Below are 16,331 nucleotides of genomic sequence, written 5' to 3'. Positions count from 1 at the left end.
AGAGACAAGCCAGCTTAGCTGATGCCGTCCTTGGTCATTTAGTTCCCAGCTGACCTGGCACCTGTCTGCAGAGGCATGAGTGAGTTGAGACCAGAAGAACCATCCATCTGAGCCCAGTTCAAATGGTCAAAACAAAGCATCATGAGCTAAGTAAATTGTTGTCATTTTAAGTCACTACATTTTGGATGATTCATTAACATAGCAAAAGTTAACAGATAAAACCCGTAGAATGTACAAAGCCAAGAGTAAACCCTAACGTAAAATACGCACTTCGGGTGATTATGATTTGTGTTGTAGGTTCACCAGTTGTAACAAACTCATCACTTTGGTCTATGCATGTGTGGGGGCAGGGAGTATATGGGAAATTGCTGTACCTTCCTCTCAGTTTTGCTGTAAATCTATAACTGCTCTAAAAGAAAAAGTCTTTTTTTTTTTTTTTTTTAAGTTAACAGCTATAAAGAGTTGATTAAGGAAGTGACCAACAGAATCTCCAGAATTTTAGTGCAGTTGCCAAGGAGGCTCAGTATGACCCTTTATGGCAGAGAGAATGCTTTGTGCTCTGTAAACCATTTCATTTTCTTCCTGGCCATATAGGAATACTAAATCTCCCAGCTGCCTTCCAAATGTCACGTGAGCAGAAGTAATGAGTGTCATTTCTGAGCTGGAGTGATTGAGTGTTCAGTATACCTTACTCAGACTCTTTCTTTACTTCATTTGCCAGCTGGATGAAACCAGAGTGACATCAGAGACCATGATGGTAGAGCTTCGAGATGGAATCAGGCTGCTTTGAACAGGGTACCTCACCTGTATCCATCTTTGAGGTAAGTCATTTATGGTATTTGAAGCTACTGAGATTTGGAGTTGTTTGTTATAGCAGCTGGCATTGATTACCCTGACTAATACCTAGTTAGAGACAAGGCACAATTAATGCCTTAGGGCTCTGAGGGAGTTTATTTTCAAGAGATTCAATTTATTTATTATTTATTGTAAATACATTTAAAAATTAGATAATTCACATGCTTCAAAATTAAAAAGATATAATAAGATTTGGAACGAAAAAAAATCTCCTTATCTATCCTCTAGCCATTGAATCTTTTCTTTCAAGGCAATGTTAGATATTTCCTTTGTTTCCTTCAGAGATATTTTGTGCATGTGCAAATAAGTGAATATATATATTCCAAATGTACAATACATATATATATACATATATATATGTATTTTGCAAATGGTAGCATATTTTACATACTGTTGTTTCCTTACTTAAACAAAAATTAACACTAATGGAGAACTTTCCTTATAGTACATAAACAGCTTCTTTTTTCCCCCAACTGTGTACTATTATGTTGATGGACATATAATTAATTTAACCACCTCCAAGTTGGTTACCATTTAGCTTGTTTCCAAGCTAAATGCTGCAATGACCCCATCCTTACATATATGCCATTGCTCACAAAAATGTGAGTTTACGTTAAAGAAAAATGACCAGAATTGAAATGAAATAGCATTATGCATTTGTATTATTGAGGGAGGTTTCCAAATTTCCTTTATAGAGATTTTACAATTTATGCTTCTGTCAGCAGTATATGAAAGTGCCTATTTTTCTACACCCTCTCCAACACAATATGATAATCAGTGTTTTGATCTTTCATGAGCTGATAACTCCTCTATTAGGAGCACACTGTGAATCTTTCCATATGTTTGAGTTGTTGGTTTTCTTTTGGTGAACTGTCTTTGTCATTTGCCCATTTTTATATGCTATTGGGTTGTTGGTCTTTTTCCATTACTTTGAGTTGTTGAAATAGATGTGGTTCATGTTGAGAGGTAGAGGGAATCTGCCCTCAACTGAGCACATAACTCAGAGAGCTCAGCCAGGAAAGTAACCATTGCCAATACATCTGGTCATGAGGAGAACAAAGGAAACTCTATCTTTGTTCAAGGTCACATCCATAGGACCTACCATGAGGCCTGGCGCACAAGAAGTGCTTAATAAATATTTACTGAATTTCTTATTAGCAAATGAATGATTGCCAAATGCTGGAGCTTGGAGCTTTGGGTTTTCTTTTCTTTTCTTTTTTTTTTTTTGTGATGCTGAATTCCTTCCAGAACTTGGTTTCTGCCTCTGCAAATGGTTCCACAGCAGGGTCTTGGGTGTTGGTAGTGTAGGCATTAAGTATTCTTCTGCTACATCAGCTGGAGGAGAATGCCAAAGGATGCTTAAGGAAGATCCAAAGATCCTCCCCACAATCCCAGGGCTCTGGGATTCCATGTAGAGCTAAATGGTGACATGTATGGTGTCTGAGATGTAGTCTCTCAATTCCCACTTGGTCCTTCATGTTGCTGTAGCAGAATGGAGTGAAACGAGAGGCACAGGCAAACTTTATCCCCTGAGCCTGTTCTCCTGTGAACTCCAGTGCCTTTTCTCTCTTCCCCAACATCAAAACCACTTCTAGGAAAGGTTTTGCTGTTGGTAACCTTGGTTTGGGTTTCTCCAGCAGCTGACTCTGAGACAAGGATTCCTGTATAAGCTATTCATTTGGAAAGTGAAATGGGCAGAAGGGAAAGTGAGTCAAAGAAGGGGAGGAAGCCAATGCAGAGTGCATGGCACTCTAGCTACTGCTTCGGGCAACTGGCTCTTAACCCCATGGGAGAGGCTTGGGAAGCCACAGTAGATCCATGTCTCAGAGCTATCCCACCCAAAGGGTGAGAAAGCTGAGGTGTTTATACCCTAACTCCAACCAGTCATCACTTTTGACCTGCTGTGGAGTTTGCAAAGTAGCGGCAAAACAGGGGCAAGGCAAGGCCCTCTGACAAAGAGATGCCAGCGTTGGCAGCAGAGAGACAGGCCAGTGGGTGCTCCAGGGGGCTGGGGTGAGGGGTGTGAGCAGGGCACTGAAATCTTTTGCTCCAGCCATTTCTCCTGTAGCCTTGTGTCCAATCTAACCCACCCCATTCCTCCAACCTGTTTTCCTCCCAACAGCCAGAGTGACCTTTCTAAAATGAAAATCTGATCCATTCACTTTCCTATACTTAAGATGAAGCACCAACCCTTTAGCAAGGCTCACAAGGTCCTGGGTGATCCAGCTCTCTAGGCTGGTGGCTCACAGCTGTCCCCTAGCCCTGCAGGTTTCAAACCGGATGCATCTGTGACCCCCATTCACCCCTTGCCCACCCGCCCGGCAGTGCTCCCTGCTGCACTGGACTGTCTGGCACTCACCTCGTCAACTTGTGATTGTCTGCCCACCTTGTCTGGTCTCTGGGCTGCTCCAGCTGCTGTGAGCACTTCCAGGGCCAGGTAGGCCCATGTGGCTTCTGTATGCACAGCCCCAGGTGCCTGGTGTGCTACAGGCCCTCAAGTGCTACTGTAGAATGGATACACGAATTTAATTGATGGAAAGGAAAACATCAGGAGCAGGTAAGAGAAGGCTTTGAGGGAAAGGGAACAAATAGGTATTTGCTAAGCATCTACTGTTACCAAACCAAAGCTGGGTTCTCTTGCCTGCATGCAGTAAAGCCAATCTACTGACACCGGGTTGTGGTGAAGGAAAGTGCAGTGTTTATTGCAGGGCACCAAGCAAGGAGTCCAGGTAGCTAGTGTTCCAAAGACCCAAACTCTCTGCAGGCTTTCAGGGAAAGGTTTTTAAAGACAGGGTGAGGGAGGGGGATTGCAGTGTGTGTGATCAGATCGTGGATGTTCTCCTGATTGGTTAGTGGTGAGGTAATCAGGAGTCAACATCATCAACCTCTGGTTCCAACCGGTCTGGGGTCTATGTGCTTGTGGTCAGCATACAGTTAACTTCTTCCACCTGATGGGGATTTCAGTATCAGCAAAACAGCTCAAAGGACATGGCTCAGAATATTACCTATAGTCCTTGAAGAGGAACTAAAGGTCCTTGACTTTGTTTAATGCCTAAACTATTATTATTTTGTCTTGCTTGACTGTTTTCCTTTCTTTCTGCATGTTCTCACTTCTGATTAAATTCACTCTTTGGAACTCAGGGAAGGCCTGGGAGGCTAAAGTTTTTCTACAGACAAGAGGCGGAGGACATAGGGAGGGGGTCTGTACCTGGAAGGTCCCAAAGGGAACAAGTAGGTATCTGCTAAGCACCTACAAGGAACAGGGAGCTTTGCTGTCATTACTTTGTTTAATCCTCATGACGATCCTCTTAGTATTCCCACTAGAAAAACAAGAAAACTTAGTCAAAGAGGAGTTAAATGACTCTTCTGGAGTCATACAGATGGTGAGTCCTGTAGCCAGCTGCAAATGTTAATCTCATTGGTGTGAAAGCCCATGCACTTTTTTGAGACACCAGTTTGCTTGTAATTATCCACTCTCTCTGTACACTGTAAGGCCAGTCCTATAGATGGGAATCTTTACTCCCCTCGGTCAGGATGCCTATCCCCTCTCTGGGGCACTAAGGCCACACTGGGATAAGGGCAGTGGAGGCACAATGAAACCTCGGCCTGCCCCTGCTCCTCACCTCGCCATCTTCCCTGGAGTTGCTGGCAATGCTTGGAGCCTCTCATAGTTCTGAACATCAGCATTTCTGTTATCACACGTTATCAGCGGCAGGTGTCCCTGGGACAGAGTGCTTATTGGAATCTTCCAGAAACCACTTATCAAGTATCCCACACCAGAGAGGTCCCGGGTCTCTGGAAACAAGCCCCTTCCCATCAGCCTGAGATGGAATTAACCTCCCATAGGACCCTGTGCAGCCTTGATGAACCAATCACAATTGGTTCCACTTTGAGTTTCCATGGGCTTTATTTTATTTTTCCTCCAAATCTTGCAGCTGTTGCATTAGGCACCAGCTCCACAAGTTGCTTAGAAACTGCTTTGTGTCAGCGGGCTCATCCAGGTTCCCATGTGCAGGCAGAGTGATAAGCACCACTATTTTTTTAAAATACAGACATATAATTAAGAAAAATGTTCTGATGTCTGCGAAGTCTGGCTGGCAATGAACAGCCAGTGAGAAAGGCCTCAAGGTGGAACAGCTGGGGATTTCAATGAGAAAATGAACAAATACCTCCATTCACTCCTCTCTCTGTAAAATTAGTGTCAGTGCCAATTTTAGGTGACTCACTTTTTTTTTTTCCTCAACTCTGTTCTTCTCTGGCTCTGCCCAGTCCTTCAGAACTAAAGATGTTACTTAAGGGGTAGATACTTCAACTCCATGTCTTACTATTCTGAACATGACAAAAGAAGAGAAAAGAATATGCAGATGGCAGTGGACATCTGTTATTCTTGTCAGCCCAGCCTCCATGTACCCTTCTTCTGCTAACAGCACTTTGATTTGGCTTTGGGATACCAATGCTCCCCTACTCAAGGCCACAAGGTTTGTGAGGGTGACTCCACCCAGCTGCAGGGAGCAGACACAAGACTCAGGCCTGGCCTGGGGGCATGGTTCAGGGCTGGCACATGACCCTGGAAGCATCAGTCCTGGGACTTGGTTGAAACTCTGGGCAAGGTGGTATTTTCTTTCTGCTGGAGTCACAAGCCTGGGAGGGTAGATACCTGGTTCTGCTGGTGGTCATCGTTGTTACCACATGGGGAAGACCCACTGAGAATGCCGCCAAAATAGAGGATGAAGTTAAGAGATGGAGACCACATTGTTGGAGCCATTGGATCCGGCCTTTTCAGTGAAGTGAGTCCATAAATTTCTTCTCTCCTCCTTTGTTTTTGCTTTAGCCAGTTTGAATTGGGCTTTTGTCATTGGCAGCCAAAATAGTCCTGGAAAGTAATTGTGCCAGTCCCTTACTCTTTCCACCAAAGATCTGCTTCCCACCTTCCAAATAGAACCAGGACAGAGGACTTTGCCTTGTGGGGGTCCCATTAAGGTCTTGATACCTATTGGTGCAGGTATTTCTCCTCCACAGCGACAGTGGGTGAAGGGGAATTGGGCGTGTGCTCAACAACCCAGAGCAGGGGAAAGAAGTCTTGGAACTCTCTCTGAAGTCAGTAGAAATGTATATTACAGTGCTGGGATGTGGTGGCTGAAGAGAAACGCCGGACATGGGCTCTTGACTCCAGGAACTTTGGTTTTGAGAAAGGGTGATGGATGCATGTGTAGGTGAAGCTAAAGGCACAGGCTCACAGGGTAAACCCTGCAGGGAGACATAGACAGTCAGGGTTGCAGGAGTTCACAAAGGGTAGAGCGGCTGGTGGAGAGGCAAGTTTCTTAAAGCTGTTGGGTCAGGGGGTGAGAGTGGTCCGTAGACGGGAAGGCAGAGGGACAGGGTCAGCAAAACTCTGACAGCCTCCATTTCTGGGTGAGAGGGTCCTCCTATGGTCCTCCAGTTCCCCTCCATTTCACACTCCTTCCCTTTCTCTGTCCCCCAGAACTCTCACAGAGCAGGGGAGAGGTGGGAGGGTGTGGCCATGGGGAATCATCCTGTCCACTCCTCCACCCCTGGGAGTCCAGCACAGGATGGCTTTGAATTACATCAGGGCGGAAGTAGGTTAGACCGAAGGAAGAACCAAGCAGGAATCCTAGAATCGCCCGCATCGGTTGCCAAGGCAACATGCTGACTCTTTCCCTGGAGGAATTTTAAAATAGGTCACACGTTCCTTTTTATGGGAGGTTGGGAGTCCTGCCAGGAATGATGATGGGACGCTGCAAAGGACTCAGCATGAGAGGTCAAATTCTGTCAAATTACAGAGTTCATTTATAGAAATCTGTACAAAAGGACAACTCTCTGTTAGCGGCAGGGCTGCTCTCATGGGCGACCCGTTTGCACAGCCTGGGAAGGAGATGTGGCGGTCCAAGGGGCCTGTGTGGTTATGGTTTCTTGACATGCCCCCTCTAGGGGTTTAAGCACCTGAGTGTCACCTGGGTGGATCCACCCTTCCTTCACAGCAGATGTGGGTGCCTCTTCATGTCTTGCCTTCCAGTACTGGAGTGGAGTCCCCTCAAGCATCCCTCCTTACTGCCTCCTTAGAGCTTTGGATCCAGGTTGGACTCTCTGATCTGCCTCTTACTACCCAGGAGATGCAGTCAGGCTACTAAACCTTTCGGAGCCTTGGTTCTTAATCTGTAAAAATAAGGGAGCAGGTCACCCACCATGGATGCACTGGGCAGAGGAGGAGATGAAACAGTGCCAAGAAATTGCCCAGCCCTCTATCTGTCACAGAGCAGACATGTAGACAGTATGAGCTTCCTTTTAAAGTTGTGTTTTCATCTCTTTTAGAGGAAATTACTGAGTTTAGGGCAGTCACACCTCTTGAGAATCTGGTCCCAGCTTGGGTGTCCCTTAGGCAGAGATGCCTTCCCTGAAGCTGTACCTCATGCAGAGCTCACCTCATGCTCTCTCCTGGCCTCCTTTATTCTCCTTTCTAACTTGTACTTACTTGTTTATGATCATTTGATGAACGTCTGCCCCGCAGTAAGAATCGGAAGGCAGGGACCTTGTCTGCTATATTCTCTACTGTATTCCTAGTGCCTGGCATGTGGTAAAGGTTCAGTAAATGTTTGTTGAATGAACAAATGAGTGATCACAAACCCCGCTTGGTAGTTGCATATGTCTTTGCTTAATAAGACACAGGGGAAATGAAGACATCACTCTCTAATAAATGTAGTTTCTCTGGGAGGAAGAGTCTTTGCAAACATGAGCCCATGTGATGTATAGAAATAATTAAGTGGGCCCTTGGTGGTGAAAAAGTGAGTAATTCCTAGAGTTGCATGGTCTGGTTAAATTTTACTTTTGTTTGCTCTGCTTTAATGCAGCAGCCTTTGCAATCTGCATCTGTTGCTTCCACCTGGTGAATTCCATGGACTAGATCACATCTATGTCACTTTAGGTTCTTGGCAGAGGTATTTCAGCTAAAAATCCATCCCTAATTGTTGCCCCTCAGATACCTGTCAGTGTGTTCTCTCTTCCTTCCTACAGGCTGTGGGTAAGGTTGTCCCCTGTGCCATCTTGCTTATGCTTCCTTGGGGCCGGGCACAGTAATAGCTGCCTCACAGCCTCAGTGCATGTGTGTGTGTGCACACAATTGTAGGCATATGTGAAGGCACTGGGCAGACAGGGCTAGGAGGGGGATCTCCTGGGGAACAAAGAAGCCACTCCAGTGGAAATGAGGGCTGGAACCGGAGTCAGGTGGATCAAGAAGAATACACAAAATAGGTCTCTGAAGGGTCCTCTTGCCATAAAGTAGATGATAAACTAAACAGAAAAAGTCAGAGGGGAGCAAGGAAACATTGGTGAGAGAGTCAGAGATGGGGGATGGGAAAGACAGTGACTGATTTCTATCCTGCAATACATGGAGGCTCAGGGTAAGTGGGGTCTCTAACTAGTTCCTGTGGCTCTCTTCATCATTCCAACTGGAGATAAGCTTCTTCATCTCTACAAACCACAAACCACATCAAAGTCTCCTTTATACTGGCAGGACTGACACAGGGGTTCCTGGGAAAGGTTTGTTGGGTGAATGACACCTAGTAACCCTCCCAGAATTCCTTCAGTGATGGAGAAAGAGATGGCACTGGAGATGGGTAACTGTCCACTCCCCCCCTTCCATAGGAGATGTTGAGTTGGAAAGAGGTTGCCCAGGTAAAGAGTATTTCCTAACTTGCCTTGTACTTGAGTGTAGTCATGTGACTTGTTCTCACCAATAGAATATGAGAAGTGATGTTTTTTGCTAGTGGACCATGTGTGCCCTCTCCACACTTGTTCCCCTTCTGCCAGTTGGATATATGTGATACCAAGGCCTGAGGGAATGAGGCAGGTGGAAAAGTTCCTACTGTCTGAATGACCATGAGGAGGGGAGCAACCTGCAGACTCGAGTACCCTTCTGGGTACCTGAGCAAGACAAACCTTTACCCGTCAGAATATTACATGTGTAGATCTCTTTATCACAGCAGCTTGGTCTACTCTGAATAATACAGAATACTCCCAGTCTGAGCCAGTGGAGTGGCAGGGCAGAGAAGATGGTCCCCAAATCTGTGTACATATATTCTGGCACACACTTGTTCATGATCAGACTCTGCAGCTGAATCTCCAAAATCATCCAGATAATCTTTAGCTGAGTTCAAGATGATTATCCTTTTTGAATAAGTAATCCAGTCGCATGGTTCAAAAAGCAAAATGTTATGAAAAGATATATAGTGGTCACTGTCAACCTTGCCCTATCTATCCTATATTCTGTGCCTCCCCTAACACACCAGTGGGTCACCATTTTTATTAGCTTCTTGTGTATTCTTCTAGAGTTTATATAAATGTAAATTTTATCTATGTTTACATAAATAAATATATTTAATAGGTAAGTGTAAGCATATATACACAGATGTGCCTCATTTTATATTCTTTGTTTAGCAATAAATCTTAGACACCTTTCCATATCAGTACATAGCAGTACACGGCTTCTTCATTTTTTTTCACAGTTATGCAGTATTCCATTAAAGGGCTTTACCATAATTAATTTAACCTGTACCTTCTTGAAGGATGCTTGAGTTGTTTCCACTCTTGTTGTTGCAGACAGTGCAGCAAAGAATAATCTTTCCATGAGTGCAGGAATATCAGGACACATTTCTAAAAGTAGGATTATTTGGTCAAGAGGTAAATGTATTTATTGATACAGTTTTCATGGATATCTGCGCCTGCCCTTTGAATCTGGTTTCAGGAGGGTCCAGGGCACATTCAGACTAGTGCTTGGTATTTCATTTCTCTAGAGGCTGCTGCCACTAGTCAAAGCATTCAGTTGAACAGAGAGCATGTGACCAGAGCTCAGTCTTGGTTGCAGTATCTTAGAACATTGCAAAGTAGGAGCTATGGTCTTTCCAGATTCCTCGAGTCTCTGCCAGCCAGAGGTGGACTATCTGTGCTCTGTTCTCTTGTAACACGGTGCCTATGAGAGCTGTGAGATCTGAGTTGTCATTCCCCATGGGAATAGAGGCTCTCTGACTGCCGTGGGTTGGTGGTGACACTCAAGGGAGGTTATGATTATGACAGAGCTGCAGAAACTGTGTGGTTCAGAACTGGGGCTCTGAATCAGACCATTTGGGTTTGGATTTCTAGCTTCATCTTTTCTTAACTTTGTGACCTTGGGCAGGTGTTTAACCCCCTGGAAAGACCTTAGTTTTCTCAGTTATAAAGTGAAAGGTAATGACAGAGTTGTGAAGATTATAGAAGATAATGTAGGTAAAACGTTTAGCACAGTGAATGACACAAAGTACTCAAGGTAAATAAAAGTGTTAAATGATCTGTATGAGTCAGCAAGCATTATTTGTTCTTCTTTTCTTTTTTTTTTCTTGACCACGCCGCGTGGCATGTGGCATCTTAGCTCTCTGACCAGGGATCGAACCCATGCCCCTTGCAGCGGAAGCGCAGAGTCTTAACCATTAGACTGCCAGGGAATTCCATATTTGTTCTTCTAATTGGCATTACCCCTGGCCTTGTAGCTCTCTTCATGCAAACTGTGGTTAAATGACGTTTATAGTATACCTGAAAGTTCCCAGTTTTTGTCACATTTACTCCTCTGATCAACTCTTCTTAATGACAGACTGATCTGGGACAGTACTGGTATATTGCAAGTGAAGGCTTTTGGTTCGAGAGTCATCAGCTCAGGCATGAAATAAACTCATAACCCAAAAGAATGATGAATTCATAAATGCTCCCTCCCTCTTTTAAGCTGTTTTTCAATTTGGGCAAACCAAGTGACATTTATGCTGTGTCAGTGCAGTGCAGAGGAAAATTGAGAGAAAAACAGTTTCTAGCACACCTGCTGCTTTAGACAGATGGGCTTTATGGATTGGTGTCCACAGTGGATGATCTGGCTGCTGTTACATTCTGAGGCCACGTCATTTTCACAGAGTAGCTATAATGATTTAATTGAAGATCATCTTTTTTTCCCCCAATGAATATTTTTTAAACCATTAAAAAACTGAAGTATAGTTCATTTACAATGTTTTGTTAGTTTCAGGTGTACAGCAGGGTGATTCAGTTATACATATACGTGTGTGTGTGTTGTGTGTGTGTGTATCTACACACACACACAACACACACACACATATATATTCTTTTTCAGATTCTTTTCCATTATAGGTTATTACAAGATATTGAATATAGTTCCCTGTGCTGTACAGTAGGTCCTTGTTGTTTACCTATTTTATATATAGTAGTGTGTATCTGTTAATCCCAAACACCTAATTTATCCCTTGCCACCCCTGCTGCTATTATCCCCATTGGTAACCGTAAGTTTGTTTTCTATTTCTGTGAGTCTCTTTCTGTTTTGCAAATAATTTCATTTGTATCATTTTTTTTAGATTCCACATGTAAGTGATAATCATAGGATATTTGTCTTTCTCTGACTTACTTCACTTAGTGTGATAATCTCTAGGTCCATCCATGTTGCTGCAAATGGCATTATTTCATTCTTTTTTATGGCTGAGTAATATTCCATTGTATATATACACCACATCTTCTTTATCCATTCATCTGTTGGTGGACATTTAGGTTGCTTCCATGTCTTGGTTATTGTAAGTAGTGCTGCTGTGAACATTGGGGGTGCATGTAGAAGATCATCTTTTTTATCCTGAGGATTTAACGGTGTGCTTGAAGGATAGTGGGTGCTCAATAAACATTTATTGAATGAATAAATGAATGAATGAATGAGTAAGCCAATGGAGAAAGACCTTTGGTGAGTAAGAAATGGAATACAAGAGTAAATTCATGCTTTTGGAGAGTCAGTTTTCATAGTACTGTTGGCTCTACTTCATTGGTCATTATTTCCTCTGGCCAAGAGTTTTATTCAGTAACCGGTATGGAGTGAGTGCTTACTGTGTGAAGACCTAGTGCTTGGGGCTGGTGGGCCTACAGGGGTCATCAGTTCTCTGTGTCACTTATTAAATTTTAAATTAGAGAATGTTTTTGCCTGGCAGGAATTGAGATGTCCCCAATTGTTTGACTCTGTAACGACTTTGCACCAGAATCCTTATGGACTTTAGAAAATGCATCTTTGAATATTTTCTGCCTGTTATGATTCAGGTATGAAATCGTCACCAAATAGAAATGAGAATGAAACACAGAAAGTCTGACCAATAATCCAGGCCTGAATCTGACCTCAAGCGTCCCACTGCTATGAGACATCCCACGTCATGGGAGAGGAGGGGACAGGCGGGGAGTCTGTGAACAAGCCTGGTGCTCCAAGGACTCCCCCAGTTCCAGTGGCATCTGCCCTGACCCTAAGCCCTAGCCCCACTTCCTGCTGTTACGTTGTCAACAGCTAAATGCAGCCCAGCTCAGTCCTTTTGAAGGCAGTGACCCACTCACCTTTGCAGAGAAGACATGAGTATGTTCTCAGCTTCCAACTGCTTTCTGCCCTTGGCCACCCAGCAGGATGTGGTAAATTGGATCTGAGCACATGTGTTGTAGTGTAACCTTCTGCAGCCATGGCCTGACGTGACCACCCTGCCTTCATTGTCCAAAACTGTGATGTTTTCTGTTTAAATGCTACTCGTAAGGATAAAACCTTGTTTATTTGTATTATGTATGTGTATATTCTTATTGTCCTTAGGCCAGGAAACATGTAAAACCAAATTTTTTGATTTGTAAAAATCCTGATTTAGTGTAAAGATGATTAAAGACCACCCCACTCCACTGCCTTGAGCAGTGGCCACTTTTTCATAACAGTTGGGAAAGGAACAGGTGGAAGGCTGTGGAGAATTCTCCCAATACCCACATGCAGGTGTCTCCACAGTACAGGGAAGTGAGCAGCTGTCTCTTACTGAGAATTGCCTGAGCCAGCCACCGTGCTGTGTAGTTTATCTATATAAACCTAGTTCTTACAACAGCCTTTTTATAGATGAAGAGACCAAGGCTCAGAGACACCGACTCATCACAGGCCACCCAGTGGTGAACGATTAGGGGTTGTCGATTCCTTCATGGGGTCTATCATAAAAAACAGATACAGCAGACTGTGGGCCAGATCTGGCTTTGCTTGGTGTACAGTGTTTAAAAAAAATCCAAGTTAATTTTCTTCATTTAAAAGCCAGGAGAGCAGAGGGCAGACAGCAGAAGCAAGAAGAACTACAATCCTGCAGCCTGTGGAACAAAAACCACATTCACAGAAAGATAGACAAGATGAAAAGGCAGAGGGCTATGTACCAGATGAAGGAACAAGATAAAACCCCAGAAAAACAACTAAATGAAGTGGAGATAGGCAACCTTCCAGAAAAAGAATTCAGAATAATGATAGTGAAGATGATCCAGGACCTTGGAAAAGAATGGAGGCAAAGATCGAGAAGATGTAAGAAATGGTTAAGAAAGACCTAGAAGAATTAAAAAACAAACAGAGATGAACAGTAAAATAACTGAAATGAAAACTACACTGGAAGGAATCAATAGCAGAATAACTGAGGCAGAGGAATGGATAAGTGGCCTGGAAGACAGAATGGTGGAATTCACTGCTGAGGAACAGAATAAAGATAAAAGAATGAAAAGAAATGAAGACAGCCTAAGAGACCTCTGGGACAACATTAAACGCAACAACATTCGCATTATAGGGGTCCCAGAAGGAGAAGAGAGAGAGAAAGGACCAGAGAAAATATTTGAAGAGATTATAGTCGAAAACTTCCCTAACATGGGAAAAGAAATAGCCACCCAAGTCCAGGAAGTGCAGAGAGTCCCATACAGGATAAACCCAAGGAGAAACACGCCGAGACACATAGTAATGAAATTGGCAAAAATTAAAGACAAAGAAAAATTATTGAAAGCAGCAAGGGAAAAATGACAAATAACATCCAAGGGAACTCCCATAAGCTTAACAGCTGATTTCTCAGCAGAAACTCTACAGCCCAGAAGGGAGTGCCATGATATACTTAAAGTAATGAAAAGGAAGAACCTACAACCAAGATTACTCTACCCGGCAAGGATCTCATTCAGATTCAATGGAGAAATCAAAAGCTTTAGAGACAAGCAAAAGCTAAGAGAATTCAGCACCACCAAACCAGCTCTACAACAAATGCTAAAGGAACTTCTCTAAGCGGGAAACACAAGAGAAGAAAAGGACCTACAAAAGCAAACCCCAAACAATTAAGAAAATGGTCATAGGAACATACATATCAATAATTACCTTAAACCTGAATGGATTAAATGCTCCAATCAAAAGACACAGGCTTTGTGACCACCTAGAGGAGTGGGATAGGAAAGGTGGGAGGGAGGGAGATGCAAGAGGGAAGAGATATGGGAACATATGTATATGTATAACTGATTCACTTTGTTATAAAGCAGAAACTAACACACCATTGTAAGGCAATTATACTCCAATAAAGATGTTTAAAACAAAAAACAACAACAACAAAAAACTACAATGAGATATCATCTCACACCAGTCAGAATGACCATCATCAAAAAATCTCCAAACAATAAATGCTGGAGAGGGTAAAAAAAGAAAGACACAAGCTTGCTGAATGGATACAAAAACAAGACCCATATATATGCTGTCTACAAGAGACCCACTTCAGACCTAGGGACACATAGAGACTGAAAGTGAGGGGATGGAAAAAGATAGTCCATGCAAATGGAAGTCAAAAGAAAGCTGGAGTAGCAATTCTCATATAAGACAAAATAGACTTTAAAACAAAGACTATTACAGGAGACAAAGAAGGACACTACATAATGATCAAGGGATCAATCCAAGAAGAAGATATAACAATTATAAATATATATGCACCCAACATAGGAGCTCCTCAATACATAAGGCAACTGCTAACAGCTATAAAACAGGAAATCGACAGCAACACAATAATAGTGGGGGACTTTAACACCTCACTTACACCAAAAGACAGATCATCCAAAATGAAAATAAATAAGGAAACAGAAGCTTTAAATGACAAAATAGACCAGATAGATTTAATTGATATTTATAGGACATTCCATCCCAAAACAGAAGATTACACTTTCTTCTCAAGTGCGCACGGAACATTCTCCAAGATAGATCACCTCTTGGGTCACAAATCAAGCCTCAGTAAATTTAAGAAAATTGAAATCATATCAAGCATCTTTTCTGACCAGAATGCTATGAGATTAGAAATGAATTACAGGGAAAAAAATGTAAAAACACAAACACATGGAGGCTAAACAGTACGTTACTAAATAACCAAGAGATCACTGAGGAAATCAAAGAGGAAATCAAAAAATACCTAGAGACAAATGAGAATGGAAACATGATGATCCAAAACCTAAGGGATGCAGCAAAAGCAGTTCTAAGAGGGAAGTATATAGCTATACAAGCCTACCTCAAGAAACAAGAAATATCTCAAGTAAACAATCTAACCTTACACTTAAAGGAACTAGAGAAAGAAGAACAAACAAAACCCAAAGTTAGCAGAAGGAAAGAAATCATAAAGATCAGAGCAGAAATAAATGAAATAGAAACAAAGAAAACAATAGCAAAGATCAATAAAACTAAAAGCTGGTTCTTTGAGAAGATAAACAAAATTGATAAACCATTAGCCAGACTCATCAAGAAAAAGAGGGAGAGGACTCAAATGAATAAAATTAGAAATGAAAAAGGAGATGTTACAACAGACACTGCAGAAATACAAAGCATCCTAAGAGACTACTACAAGCAACTCTGTGCCAACAAAATGGACAACCTGGAAGAAATAGACAAATTCTTAGAAAGGTATAACCTTCCAAGACTGAACCAGGAAGAAACAGAAAATATGAACAGACCAATCACAAGTAATGAAATTGAAACTGTGATTAAAAGTCTTCCAACAAACAAAAGTCCAGGACCAGATGGCTTCACAGGTGAATTCTATCAAACATTTAGAGAAGAGCTAACACCCATCCTTCTCAAACTCTTCCAAAAAACTGCAGAGGAAGGAACACTCCCAAACTCATTCTACGAGGCCACCATCACCCTGATACCAAAACCAGACAAAGATACTACAAAAAAAGAAAATTACAGAGCAATATCACTGATGAATATAGATGCAAAAATCCTCAATAAAATACTAGCAAACAGAATCCAACAACACATTAAAAGGATCATACACCATGATCAAGTGGGATTTATCCCAGGGATGCAAGGATTCTTCAATATATGCAAATCAATCAATGTGATACACCATATTAACAAATTGAAGAAGAAAAACCATATGATCATCTCAATAGATGCAGAAAAAGCTTTTGACAAAATTCAACACCCATTTATGATAAAAACTCTCCAGAAAGTGGGCATAGAGGGAACCTACCTCAACATAATAAAGGCCATAGACGACAAACCCACAGCAAACATCATTCTCAATGGTGAAAAACTGAAAGCATTTCCTCTAAGATCAGAAACAAGACAAGGATGTCCACTCTCACCATTATTATTCAACATAGTTTTGGAA

General features: G+C 42.4%; 1 protein-coding gene across 1 annotated transcript in view; it reads left to right on the top strand.

Moving 5' to 3' along the window:
* Positions 1 to 16,331, top strand: part of ZNF621 (zinc finger protein 621) — a 289,130-nt gene that overhangs the window by 97,150 nt on the left and 175,649 nt on the right. The window contains exon 11 of the transcript XR_009505808.1: positions 722 to 821. The gene's annotated coding sequence lies outside the window, so the exon portion shown is untranslated. The remainder of the gene's footprint in view (positions 1 to 721; positions 822 to 16,331) is intronic.

Source organism: Balaenoptera ricei, chromosome 11 (assembly GCF_028023285.1).
Source record: "Balaenoptera ricei isolate mBalRic1 chromosome 11, mBalRic1.hap2, whole genome shotgun sequence".
In the NCBI taxonomy this organism is placed as follows: Eukaryota; Metazoa; Chordata; class Mammalia; order Artiodactyla; family Balaenopteridae; genus Balaenoptera; species Balaenoptera ricei.
This window is presented reverse-complemented; position numbering and strand designations above follow the sequence as displayed.